Raw genomic sequence first — 13,381 nt, forward strand, 5'->3', positions numbered from 1 at the left:
TTTTAAAGGAAATGTCCAGGTTGAGGGGGAGTTGGTGGGGTCTCGGGCTCAGGTGGCTCGGGAGTGGGCTGCTCTGCCCGTCATGGCCCCTGCCAGCCCGAGCTGGGGAAAGGGGTATGGCAGTGGCGACCCCGCCCACCTCTTTTCCCAGCTCAGGCTGGCAGTGCCTCAGGCTGTCCTCTTTTTTTGCTCTTGTACCTTCGTTTTCAAACAGCTTAGTTCTTGAACGTTTTGGCTCCCGGAACTGATTCCATTCAACTTCCAAGGTACGACTGTAATCAAAATAAAAACAACAACCACCCAGTAACCCACAATTGGATGACCCCATTGGGTTTTGGAATTATGGAGGGATGAAAAACTTACCGCATTCCACTTTCTCTACACTATGCGTGTACCCCTGACCGTGTCCTCCCTTACTCATTTCCCCCCTAAACTAGAAAGCCCCAAATGTTTTAGCTTCTCATCTGGGAGTTGCTCCAGCCCCTTGATAATTTTGGTTGCCCTCTGCTGAACATTCCTGCCCCCGCCCCCCAAGCTCTGCCTTCAACTGCAAACGTGGCAGACAATGCCTTCCCTGCAGTTGCACTGCCAAAAAAGTTCAGTTTTACTTTTAAGGACAGGAAATTCTCCTGCAGGCCATCTGTGCTAAAGAGAGGGTGCAGACCACCCAATTTGCATAAAAATAAGACAAGATTAAAAGTGTTGAGTTTTCCCCACCCCATGGAAAAGGAGCAAATGAAAAATCCTCTCCTGAGCTGTGGCTGCTACTTCCTGAGCATGAGAGATGAAAAGGGCCTGTATGGATTTGGCAAAGTCAGCATTCACAGTTCGAGAATCACACTTGGCTCATGACCAAGGGTGTCCAAAAATAGCAAAAGCCAAACCTTTGGCTCAGAGTTGAAATGCTGACGTTCCTCTTCTCTATGGCCTGCTGGTCAGCGGATGCCTTGACCAAGACCTGGTTGTCTAACTTTAGACCTTTCGCCTACACCTGCTGTTCTGGGCTATGAAACAACAGCAGCAATTCAGCCCTTGGCTCACTGCAAATCATGTGTGCAAACACAGAACCTGGCTTGGGGCTGCTTTGCCTCTGACTTACTTTGCAACATCCTCTCCCTCCAGAGGAATCTTGCTTTGAACAAAAGTAACCCACAGTGGAACGGGACGCGGGTGGCGCTGTGGGTAAAACCTCAGCGCCTAGGACTTGCCGATCGCATGGTCGGCGGTTCAAATCCCCGCAGCGGGGTGAGCTCCCGTCGTTCGGTCCCAGCTCCTGCCCACCTAGCAGTTCGAAAGCACCCTTAAGTGCAAGTAGATAAATAGGTACCGTTTTATAGCGGGAAGGTAAACGGCATTCCGTATGCTGCTCTGGTGCTGGCTCGCCAGAGCAGCTTCGTCACGCTGGCCACGTGACCCGGAAGTGTCTGCGGACAGCGCTGGCTCCCGGCCTCTAGAGTGAGATGAGCGCACAACCCTAGAGTCTGTCAAGACTGGCCCGTACGGGCAGGGGTACCTTTACCTTTATCTTTTTAACCCACAGTGGAGGATCAACTTCACTTTATAAGCCCTGCCCCCCCCCCACTCCACCCCACATACGGGGAAAATAATACTGTTATAACTGACCTCTCCTGAGGATCCCTTGCTGTTATTCTGTGAGGTCCAAAGCTTTTCGTGACTCCACCAAGCCCCAAACAATGTGGTCCTTAAAAATATATATGCCTGCACCCGCTTTTACACTTCAGTGGCACTTACTTTGACATGTTGACCATGAATCAGTGTGGCCCTCAGCCTGAAATGGGATCAGCTATCGCTGGTCTGCCCCTTAACTCAGAAGTTGCTGGATCCACATTTCAAAGCCTGCCTTAAGACAGTAAAGCATATTTTTCTACAGCTGAGGTGGGGAATCTGTGTCCCTCCAGATTTTGCTGGTCTCCAATGCCCATCACCATCATGACCAATGGTCTGGGGTTATAGGATCTGGAGTCCAGAAACACCTGGAGGGCCTGAGCTTGAAATTAGGAGTGTCAGTTTTTCACTCTGGGCCTGTGACATTCTGAACAAAGGGACAGTCTCTGCAAGAGCGCTCCAATGCTGAAATGAAAAATATGGCATGTCAAACAATGGCTTGGGATCACACATCCGCTCTGGAAGTCCTAAGGCCAGATGTGTGGGAGCTGTTTGGGCTTACTCACTGATCAGAGAAAGGAGTTCTGGGCACATCATTTTTTTTTAAAAAAAACATTCCCTTCTTTTCCTTTTTTAATTTATGCGAGTGGGTTCTGAAACAAAACATTGCAGCTTGGCGAGTACTTATTCCCAAGGCAAGCCTAAGACATTTTGCTGCCTGAGGGAAAGGACAAAATGCACTGAGGTCAGCTGGGTTGTTAAAAAGGTAGCGGGCAAGGCACGTGACAGCTCTCTTCTCCCACAGAAGCCGCCTAGTCAGGAGGAAGAGCTGAGGGGAATACTTTGCTGATAAATCTCATGGTAGTAATGTGCCTAGATAATTAACATTTTCTGTACAAGTATGAAATTGGTATTGTTTAAACAGTTGAACAAAAATATATATTTCCTAATAACATCAACTCTGATTTGGACCTATTTATAGTATATCCTGAGATTTTACCAAGACATCTATATTTTGCATTATTCTCCAGACATGCCTGGAGTTGTTCAGTGACCATCCGTTCAATCACCTTGCCCAGGAATGGTAAGTTTGAGACTGGACAATAATTGGACATAATGGCCAGGTCCAAATATGTCTTTTTAATAAGCAGTTGAACAATCACTTCTTCAGGTGGTAGGTTTCACTCGTTCAAGTCTGTCCACATCCTCAGAGGCAACAGGTTGTAATGGATCGCATCCAACTTGACTAGACCCAGTGGCGTAGTGGGCTGCGGAGGCACAGGGGCAGTCGCCCCAGGCACAAAATTGTTAGTGCTGCCTCAATACAGCTGCACGCTTCCATCACTGGGGTCCGATGACAACGGCTTGTCCATGCAATCAGGTAAGTGACCTCTCCAGACAATGGGATGGCTCTTCTTTTCTTATCTCTGTGGCTGTGATCCCCTGGGTGATGTGGATGCCATTAGGCAGTCGAATGCGCATGCATACTCCGTCTGTTTCCCTCCCTCCTACCCCCTCCTCCACGTGGCCCCGGGAACTGGCAAGCCATACTATGTCTCTGACTAGGCAGAGCTCTGGCACCCTCCTCCCTTGGTGGAGTCTACCTCTTTTTATCTGCAGAAAAACTCATGACAGGAGTCATTACAGGAGATCTTGGACTCTGTATCAGACCCTGATGGCAAAGGTGGTTCTGTTAGACTGTGAACCACCTGAAAGAGTCTCCTGGTACTGTTTTCACCAACAGATCCAGCAACAATGGTCCTCCTCACCGTCGCTATCGCCACTTGGTAGGCTCGACGTTGAGCTCTAACCCGTGTGTGGTCTCATTTGAAGTGGGTTTTTCACCACCAGCACTTTAGCTGTCTCAGGAATTGTTTCATCACCCTCAGCCCCAGGGGTAGAACCACAGGGTCATCCAAGTGCCATGCCATTGGAGAGGGTGCTTTTTAAGGTTTGTGGAGCAGCACCCTCTTATTCCCCACCACCAAATGTGCTTTCCATGTGTTTGGCCGCCGTCTATCGGGTCTCCCCAGATGAATTTGCTATTAGAAGGAGGCATGTGAAGCCATCATCCTGGAAAGAGATTCTGGAGAGAAGCACTCGACCCAATTTTAGCCTTTGGTTCTGTGAGAGGCGCCCAGTGCTTGGTCTTACTAGCTGCAGCTCAACTTTAACTATGTTTACAGCAGAGGAGCAAGTCCTGGAGGGCTGGCTTCCTATTCTGCCTCTATGGGTGAGTTGGCATTGATGAGGAAAATTCCGGGGTGTGAGGCTACTCAACAGCCCAGCTCGTCGGGCAGAGCCCGCGGGTACTTGCGGTCAGAAATGAAGGAGATTCCAGCCACAAATTGGAGCAAAACAGCGGTCAGGAGACCAAGATCTTTTTTTGTTGCACAACAGGTTCCCACAGGAGTAAGAACCCCGAACATGGGGTGACATTGACTTTTAAAACTTCCCACGGTCACCCAGAATACATTGCATACAGACCCAATCGCCTTCTCAATCGCTGGTCCAGGAATCAGCGTGTTTTAACATGAGTAGAATGTATCCTCTTACTCAAAATGCATCTCTGGGTTATTTGTGGGGCATAGGAATCTGGGCTGGGACAAACTTCCTCTACATGTGACTAAAGGTGGGTGTGGCCTCACCTGTGCAGGTAACAACAAAAGCACAGGGCAGGGCAGCCATCTCTCTCTCTTTCACCACATGCATCGAAGAAGCAACATCTGCTTAGCCAAAGATGCCCTCTTGGCCTCCAGCCAAGAGAGGACAAAGGGACTGTCTTCTTATGGAATAGTTTTCAAGTGTATGTTACTAAGTCTGCCTTCTGGGATCCGATTGTGAACAGAATGTGAGTAAACTCTTTTTATACTTTTATGGAAGACTGTGTCGTGTCTTATCTTTTATGAGGGAATAAGGGGAAAATACCAGAACAGTTATTATAGAGGCTTTAGCGAGCCTGAGCAAACGCATCCGCTGCCAATTTTAGAAGAGGGGAATGTTACTCTGCTAAATTGTGGAACTTGTTAAGACAAGTTGGATAAGGATATAATCAGACAATATATCCTCTCCTGCATCCTGAACATTCCCACAGGTCTGAGGGACGGTGGACAGGCCATAGGCAAACATGTCCAGACTTCTCACTCAGTACAAGCTTAACACAGGCAAACATGTGAAGGCACCTCTTAAGTAAAGCTGAAGGTAAAGGGAGCCCTGACCATTAGGTCCAGTCGTGACCGACTCGGGGTTGCAGCGCTCATCTCACCTTATTGGCCGCCGAGGGAGCCGCCATAAAGCTTCCGGGTCATGTGGCCAGCATGACTAAGCCGCTTCTGGCGAACCAGAGCTGCGCACGGAAACGCCGTTTACCTTCCCGCCGGAGCGGCACCTATTGATCTACTTGCACTTGGACGTGCTTTCGAACTGCTAGGTTGGCAGGAGCTGGGACCGAGCAACGGGAGCTCAGCCCGTCGCGGGGATTCGAACCGCCGACCTTCCGATCTGCAAGCCCTAGGCTCTGTGGTTTAGACCACAGCGCCACCCGCGCCCCTCCTGCACATCCATACCCTGGTGCAAGTCTGGTGATGGGCTCTTGGTTTCTTTGGCCAACTAACTGCTCAGTAATTGTCACCTTTGGGCACTTCCCTGGGTGTACACGTGTCCTCACACTTGAGGGATTATGGCGGGAGATAGAGGGGGAAAGAGTCCTTTCCTTAAGGGCAAGAATGGCGTTGGAATGGAGGAAATTGATGCAGGGGGTGGATTTTCTGAAGTGAGGGGCTTTTCCTAAGCCGGCAGTCCATAAGGGAAGTGGCTTGACAGATTTCTTGCAACAAAGGATCACTTTTGGCAATAGAAACCAGTTAATGGGCTTTTGATGGACTGAGTCCATTGTTCTCTCAGCAGGCGGCCACTCAGGAGCTCAGTCACGCTGGCAAAGCTCCACTGCTCCGCAGAACGGAAACAGGCAGCGGCACAAGAAAGATTCTGTCCACTAGAGGCCGCTATCCGCTATTGGCTAGCTGTCCAAATCCGATGCTTTTGATTGGGCTATACGCAGCAGTATGTAAATACAGAGTTCATGCCCAAGTCCCCGTTCATATTGATACGGTTTCATACCAGAAAGAGGGAAGCAGGGTCTTTTCTTCATAAAAAAAGATGTGGTGCTTGGTGCGACAGGGGAAGGAAAGGGCTTTCTCGAGCTCATTGTCTCGCGCCCTAGGTATGTGGAGGGGTTTCTGGGGAAGGCGAGATCCCTAGCGAATTTCCCCCTCGGAAATTCCGTATAGCATATTCTTAAAAAAGGGGGGGAAAGGAAAAAGGAGGGGGGGGGAGAGAAAAGACTGAAAGGGAAGAAAGGTTTCCTCTGTTCCCCTCCACTCTTCCAAAAGAATTCCGAGCTGAGGTGCAGAGCTCTTTCCTCCCTTGTGACCTCCCCACCCTCCTCCTCCTCCCTTCCACATAACTGGCTGTGTCACCTTGCCTGCCAATCATACCTCCCTTTGAACTGAAGCAGAGTTCCATCCCTGTTTGTGCCAGTTCTGGAGTCTAAAAGCCGAGGACCTAAATCAGCCAAAGGAAAATGACACCCTTCCTACCCACGCAAAAATGCAACTTTCATTGGTCTGTTTGCTACTGGACGTGGTCGCCAAGCTTGGCAAAAGGGGTTTGTTTTTTTTATTTTGGTTTAAGAAGCGAAGCAATAGTTCATTTGCTTGCGAGTGTGGGAGTCTGCAATCCTTGGTGTTCCAGGGCTTTTTGCAAGTTGGAGTTGCCTCCAGTCCACCCCGGATGTAAGAACAGTCCTTCTGGATTAGACCAATGGATGATCTAGTCCAGCACCTTGTTCCCCATAGTTGCCCAGCAGAGGCTCACAACAAGCCCATAAGCAGGACCTGAGTGCAATGGCCCTCTCCCACTCATATTCCCAAGCAGGGCCGGACCTCTGATGAGCCAGAGTGAGGCAGCTGCCTCAGGCGGCCGATGCTGAGGTGAGGGGATTGAGCTGGGAGTGGCCTGTGGCCTGTCCTGTACCCCTACGTTAGCTGACTGCTCTCAAGTGCAGGGAAAGCTCCTGTCCTTTCCAAAGTACTTGGAAGAAGATTCAACAGTCAATCCAATTGGCTTCGGTACCGGAAAGATTTTGGGGTGTTTTACTGTTTTGGATGTTTCAATTTGCTGGGAGCGCCCAGAATGGCTGGGGCAACCCAGTCCGATGGACAGCATAGAAATCTCAACGTTGAATTTGTCTGATTTCCTTTCAGAGCCATTCAAGTTGGTACTTTTCAGCACCTATGGGTGTAGTGGCATCTGGACCATGGACCTCTCAGCTGGTGACTTGTGGGAGTCAGTCTGCAGCTCACCACACCTCAGCCAGTGGGATGTATCACCAGAGATTACAGAACCCCAGCCGAGTCTTCAGAGATGTCCTGCTCTCAGCAGAACAGCTTCTTCCAGAGCAGTGGCGGAGCAGGGTGGGGGCGGTCCGCACTGGGTGTCATCCTGCGGGGGGGGGGACATTCACTGGTGGCTTGGGAAGCTGGGGGTCGTGGGTGGGCGCTCCCGGCTGGAGGAGGCAGGCAGGGGAGAGGACGGGAAGGAGGCAGGTGAGCAAAGAACGGAGGGGGGCAGGAAGGGGAGAGGAAGGAAGCGGGATCGGTGGGTGCGCCTTTCATTCTGCCTGGAAGACCAGCGCCTACAGCTGGACTATCAAGTGGATTGAAAGGGTCACTTTGGGGGCAGCGCTGCAAATGCAGAAGGGATCTTGGCCGGTTTCTAAAAAGGGAAAGTGAATTTCCCTCTGACGAACACTTTCTGCCTCCCCTCTGCAAAGCTCCACATGTTTTTGCCCCACCCTGTCCTCAGCCAACCCCCCACTTAGAAGCCACTCTTGGGTTATTGACTTCTGTGTGCTTGTGTATCTGTGTCTCCCGTGTGGGGTTCCTCTCTGCGTAAAGTCTTCAAGCTGTGCCTGTGTGCACCTGACAAATCTGCCCCATTGCCTTTCCCTCGTCAAAATTTATCTTTCCCCCCACCTCCAGTCTCCATTGTTGTGTGTCCTGGCTGAGAGGAAAAACAGAAGGCGGGGGGCCATCGGTCAGGGATAGTCTACTTGAGATTCCTGCATTGTCCCAGGGGGTTGGCTTGATGACCCTCAGGGGTCCCTTCCAGCTCCACTCTTCTCTGGTGCAGGCTTGTGCAGAGTTCTAGGTACAAGTTGGGTGCAAGGGGTGCAGCCCATCTTATGCACCGCCGGCTCGGGAAGAAGTCCCACTGATCATGATGAGACTCGCAGGCGAGTAGATTGCTGCTGTGCAGGCCTGCTGTTGAAATCAATGTTTTCCTTTTCAGAGCATGGTGAATTCCCCATGACTAAAACCTCCCCTTCCGTAGTTTCTGCCAGGAGTGTGGGATGTAAACACAGGAGCAGTCAATGGGGAGGGATGTCTGTCTAGCAAGCAGGTAAACTTCCTGGGGACGGACTTCCTCCGCATGTGACCAGAGGTGGGTGTGGCCTCACCTGTGCAGGTAAATGATAAAAGCACAGGGCAGGCAGCCATATCTCTCTCTCTGCCATCTTCCTTCGATGAGGAAACATCTAAGGATGCTCTCTTGGCTCCCAGCCAAGAGAGGAGGTAAGAACTATCTTCGTATAAGATAGATTCTAAGTGTATGTAACTTTTTAAAGTCTGTCTGCCTTCTGGGATCATATTGTGAACAGAACGTGAGTAAACTCTTTTATACTTTTATAAAGACTGTGTCGTGTCTTGTATTTTAAGAGGGAACAAAGGGGAAATTACCAGAGTAATTATTATAGAGGTTCTAGCGAACCTGTGCAAGCGTTACCTTTGCGAACTTAAAGTGGAATGTCTATAAACTCTGCTGATATTTTGGGAACTTGTTAGCAGAAATTGGATTAGGATATAATCTCACAATATATCCTCTCCTGCACCCCTGAACATTCCCACAAAGGGTTAGTGGCCCCAGTATTGCATATTTCTGCGTATTTTTGAAGGATTGCGTTGGATTGTGATTTTGAGTTGAGTAATATTTTTCTGAGTTAACTTCCTGGTAAGCACATGGTCCTTTGTTCCATAGTACAGTGGGGATTAAGCAACACCCCCCCCCCTTCCCTCAGAGTTCACAGTGACCCAAGGCAGTGAAGAATTGTTTTGTATTTTGAGATTTTTGAGATTTTGATTTTGAAATTTTGAAGAATTTTCAAATTTTGGATTTTAAGATGGTTAGAGCAGCTTTTGATAGTGATGCAAAGCTAGGAATGCCTGTGCTGAATGAACACAATTTCATACACTGGAAGCAGCGCTTGATAGCATGTTTAGATTATAAGCACATTTTGGAAGCTTTAGACCCTCAACCTACAGGATTGTCTGAGGGAGATTTAGCCAAGATAAGTGCTTGGAAACGCATGAACAGCGAAGCTAGACACATAATTTTGAGTGGACTTCGTGATGAGCAGCTATCATTAATAAATAGTACAGAGGATGCGTCTCAAATCTTAAAAGATATTGAGCGCGTGTATGGAGAATCTAGCATAAACTGCTGCAGAAACTTGGTGTGTAAATTAACCAGAGTGAGGATGAATTCAAAAGAGGAATTCACAGAGCACATCAACAAGTTTACTGAGATTATTCAAAGAATTGATCTGACTCCCAAAGCTTTTGATGAAGATACAAAGATAGCATTTTTGTTATCATCGATTGGACCACGCTTTAGCGCTTTTATAAGTTTGATGGACCATAGACAAGGTCTGACTTTTAAAGACTTGATTGGTTATTTAAAAGAAGAATGCAGAGATAGAGCTGAATCTCCAGTGAGAAATGCTAGAAGCATGGGCAGCAGTTATGCATCTAGGCAATGTACAAAGTCCAAAGAGATGCCTAAGAAAGTGATTTGTTTCAATTGTAACAAAGAAGGACATATTGCAAAGAATTGCAGGGCTCCTAAAGCAAAGTAACCCCACCCCTTTCAGCCAAAAGGGGAAAAGAAGGGGAAATGTGAATGCACATGGCTACTGCAAGAAAGGAATTTAACTGTCCAAAATCGTGAGAATAGACGTAATAAATGGATAATTGATTCAGGAGCGAGCTCGCATTTTTCATATAAAAAGGACTATTTTAATGAGATAAATGATGAAGAAGGATCTGAAATTGAAATTGCAGATGGCAACATTGTTAAAGCAAAAGGTGCAGGTTCCATGAGTCTGAAATGCAATATAAACAATGAATGCATTGAGAACACAATCTCTAGAGTTTTGTATGTTCCAGAGCTGAGCTGCAATTTAATCAGCGTGTCCACTTTGGACAAGAAAGGTTTCCAGATCACATTTGGAAATGGAGAATGCAAGGTGACTAAAAATGGCAAAGTGGTTGCTCAAGCAAAGCTAATCAATGGTGTATATGAGCTTGATCTTTCAGAGAACCAGTCTGCAAAAGTGGCACATTCCAGCCAGAAGGATGAAGCAGATCTGGACCTATGGCACAGAAGGCTTGGACATAGGGATACCAACGTCATTCTGGATCTACAGAAAAGAGAACTTGTAAGAGGTTTGCAGGTAAAGCAGAGCAACAAAGCTCCAGCAAAGTGCATAAGCTGTATTACTGAGAAGGCTGTAAAACCTTCATTTCCACGTTGTGCAGAACAAAGAAGCAACAAAGTGCTTGACATAGTGCACACTGACATATGTGGACCCATGAATGTTCCCTTACTGGGAAAGAATGGATATATTTTAATATTTCTGGATGACTTTTCGAGATCTTGTGTTGTATATTTCCTCAAAGAGAAGAGTGAGACAGTGGACAAGCTCCAGGAATACATTGCCATGGTCAAGAATAAATTCCAGAGAGCTCCAGCTGTGTTAATGAGCGGCAATGGAGGTGAGTACTGCTCAAATGAAATGCAGGCTCTCCTGGCCAAGGAAGGAATTGCACACGTAACCACAATTCATAGAATCATAGAGTTGGAAGAGACCACAAGGGCCATCGAGTCCAACCCCCTGCCAAGCAGGAAACACCATCAGAGCACTCCTGACATATGGTTGTCAAGCCTCTGCTTAAAGACCTCCAAAGAAGGAGACTCCACCACACTCCTTGGCAGCAAATTCCACTGTCAAACAGCTCTTACTGTCAGGAAGTTCTTCCTTATGTTTAGGTGGAATCTTCTTTCTTGTAGTTTGGAACCATTGCTCCGTGTCCGCTTCTCTGGAGCAGCAGAAAACAACCTTTCTCCCTCCTCTATGTGACATCCTTTTATATCTTTGAACATGGCTATCATATCACCCCTTAACCTCCTCTTCTCCAGGCTAAACATGCCCAGCTCCCTTAGCCGTTCCTCATAAGGCATTGTTTCCAGGCCTTTGACCATTTTGGTTGCCCTCCTCTGGACACGTTCCAGTTTGTCAGTGTCCTTCTTGAACTGTGGTGCCCAGAACTGGACACAGTACTCCAGGTGAGGTCTGACCAGAGCAGAATACAGTGGCACTATTACTTCCCTTGATCTAGATGCTATACTCCTATTGATGCAGCCCAGAATTGCATTGGCTTTTTTAGCTGCCGCGTCACACTGTTGGCTCATGTCAAGTTTGTGGTCAACCAAGACTCCTAGATCCTTTTCACATGTACTGCTCTCAAGCCAGGTGTCACCCATCTTGTATTTGTGCCTCTCATTTTTTTTTGCCCAAGTGCAATACTTTACATTTCTCCCTGTTAAAATTCATCTTGTTTGTTTTGGCCCAGTTCTCTAATCTGTCAAGGTCGTTTTGAAGTGTGATCCTGTCCTCTGGGGTGTTAGCCACCCCTCCCAGTTTGGTGTCTTACACACCACAGCAGAATGCCATAGCTGAGAGAAAATTTAGGTCCATTATGGATATGACAAGGTGCATGCTAAAGGATGCATGTTTGCCACAGAAGCTGTGGGCCGAAGGAGTATACACGTCGGTCTATTTGCAGAATAGACTGCCAACTAAAGGTGCAGAGCGCACACCATTTGAACTTTGGCATGGGAAAGCTCCCAATCTGTCGCACATACGTGTGTTTGGAAGTCCGTGTTACTTCCACGTGCCCAAGGAACACAGACACAAGCTTGACTCCAGGGCAAAAGCAGGTATCCTTGTGGGATACGCCTCTGGAGGCAAAGGATACAGAATTATGGACTTACAAACTGGTAAGACAAATGCATACCATGCGGTTTATTTTGATGAATATGGAAAAGTAGACATTAAGAACACTGTTGTGGATTCTTCCGAGGAGTCAGAAAGGACTCAAGAATTTGTATATTTCCCTTTTGAGACCCCACAAAGTAATAATCTGCCTTCGAGTGTTACAGCGCCCCCTACAGGCAACGCACCAGAAGACGCAGAGGACCAGAACCCTGGCGGCACCAGAGACGAAGAGGAGGACTCAGATGGGGACATGCCTGCGTTGGAGGAGGATGAGGAAGCTGATGCGGTCGCAGAACCAGAGGTCAGGCGCTCGTCCAGAACCAACAGAGGTGTCCTACCATTACGGCTGTCCTACTTTGCAGGGTCGGCAAAGAAGAGATACAGGAGATACACTTGGGAAGAGATACAGGAGATGCCAGCTGCAGAAGCCAGTCTCTGGAGGAAGGCCGCGCAGGAGGAGATGGATGCACTGCATCAGAACAAGACCTGGACACTCACTGAGCTGCCTCCCGGTAAGAAGGCCATTGGCAGTAAATGGGTTTTCAAGGTTAAGAAGGGGTCAGAAGGAGAAGTGCAGCGCTACAAAGCTAGACTTGTAGCACAGGGATTTTCACAGCGTTTTGGTGAAGACTATGATGAAGTTTTTGCACCAACCGTGAGGTACAGCAGCGCAAGAATGCTTTTGAGCATTGCAGCCTCCAAGAAAATGAGGGTGAAACACATTGACATTGCTACCGCTTTTCTACATGGGCAGATTTCTGAGGAAATTTATATGAAACAGCCCAAAGGTTTTGTAAAACCACATGAGGCACATTTAGTGTGCAAACTCCAGAAAGGACTTTACGGACTCAAACAGGCTGCTAGAGCCTGGAACCAGAAGTTGCATAAAATGCTGACGCAACTTGGGTACAAGCAAGGCGACGCTGACAAGTGCTTGTACAGTAAGTCAAATAATGGACAATTCTCATATATCTTAGCTTTTGTCGATGACCTGATTATTGCCACAGCAAGTGAAAAAGACTATACACAGATAGTAAAACACCTTAGCAAAGAGGTGGAGGTCAAGGAGCTAGGAGATGTCCAGTACTACCTCGGGATCCAGGTGGAAAGAGAAGAGGATGGCTCATTTCTTCTCAGCCAAAGACAGAAGATCCACGAGCTAGTTGAGCACATGCAGATGCAAGACGCACATCCAGTTGCTACACCGATGGCTACTGACTTCCTGAAGAATCAGCAGGATTCGAAGCAGTTGCCAGACAACAATGACTACAGGTCGGCGATTGGTAAACTTTTGTATTTAGTTACCACATGTAGACCTGACTTAGCTAATGCTGTGGGGATTCTTAGCAGAAAGGTGAATTCTCCCACTGAGCATGATTGGGCAGGTGTAAAGAGGGTGGTGCGATATTTGAAGGGTACCATGAATTGTAAATTAAGGTTACCATCCGTCAGAGACCCTAAGTTGGTTGGGTATACTGATGCGGATTGGGCTGGGGATAATGCTGACTATAAATCAACAAGTGGTCATGTTTTCATGTTTGGGGATGGACCTGTTGCATGGGGCAGTTATAAACAGAG

The sequence above is a fragment of the Podarcis filfolensis genome (genome assembly GCF_964270895.1).
Source record: "Podarcis filfolensis genome assembly, chromosome: W".
In the NCBI taxonomy this organism is placed as follows: domain Eukaryota; kingdom Metazoa; phylum Chordata; class Lepidosauria; order Squamata; family Lacertidae; genus Podarcis; species Podarcis filfolensis.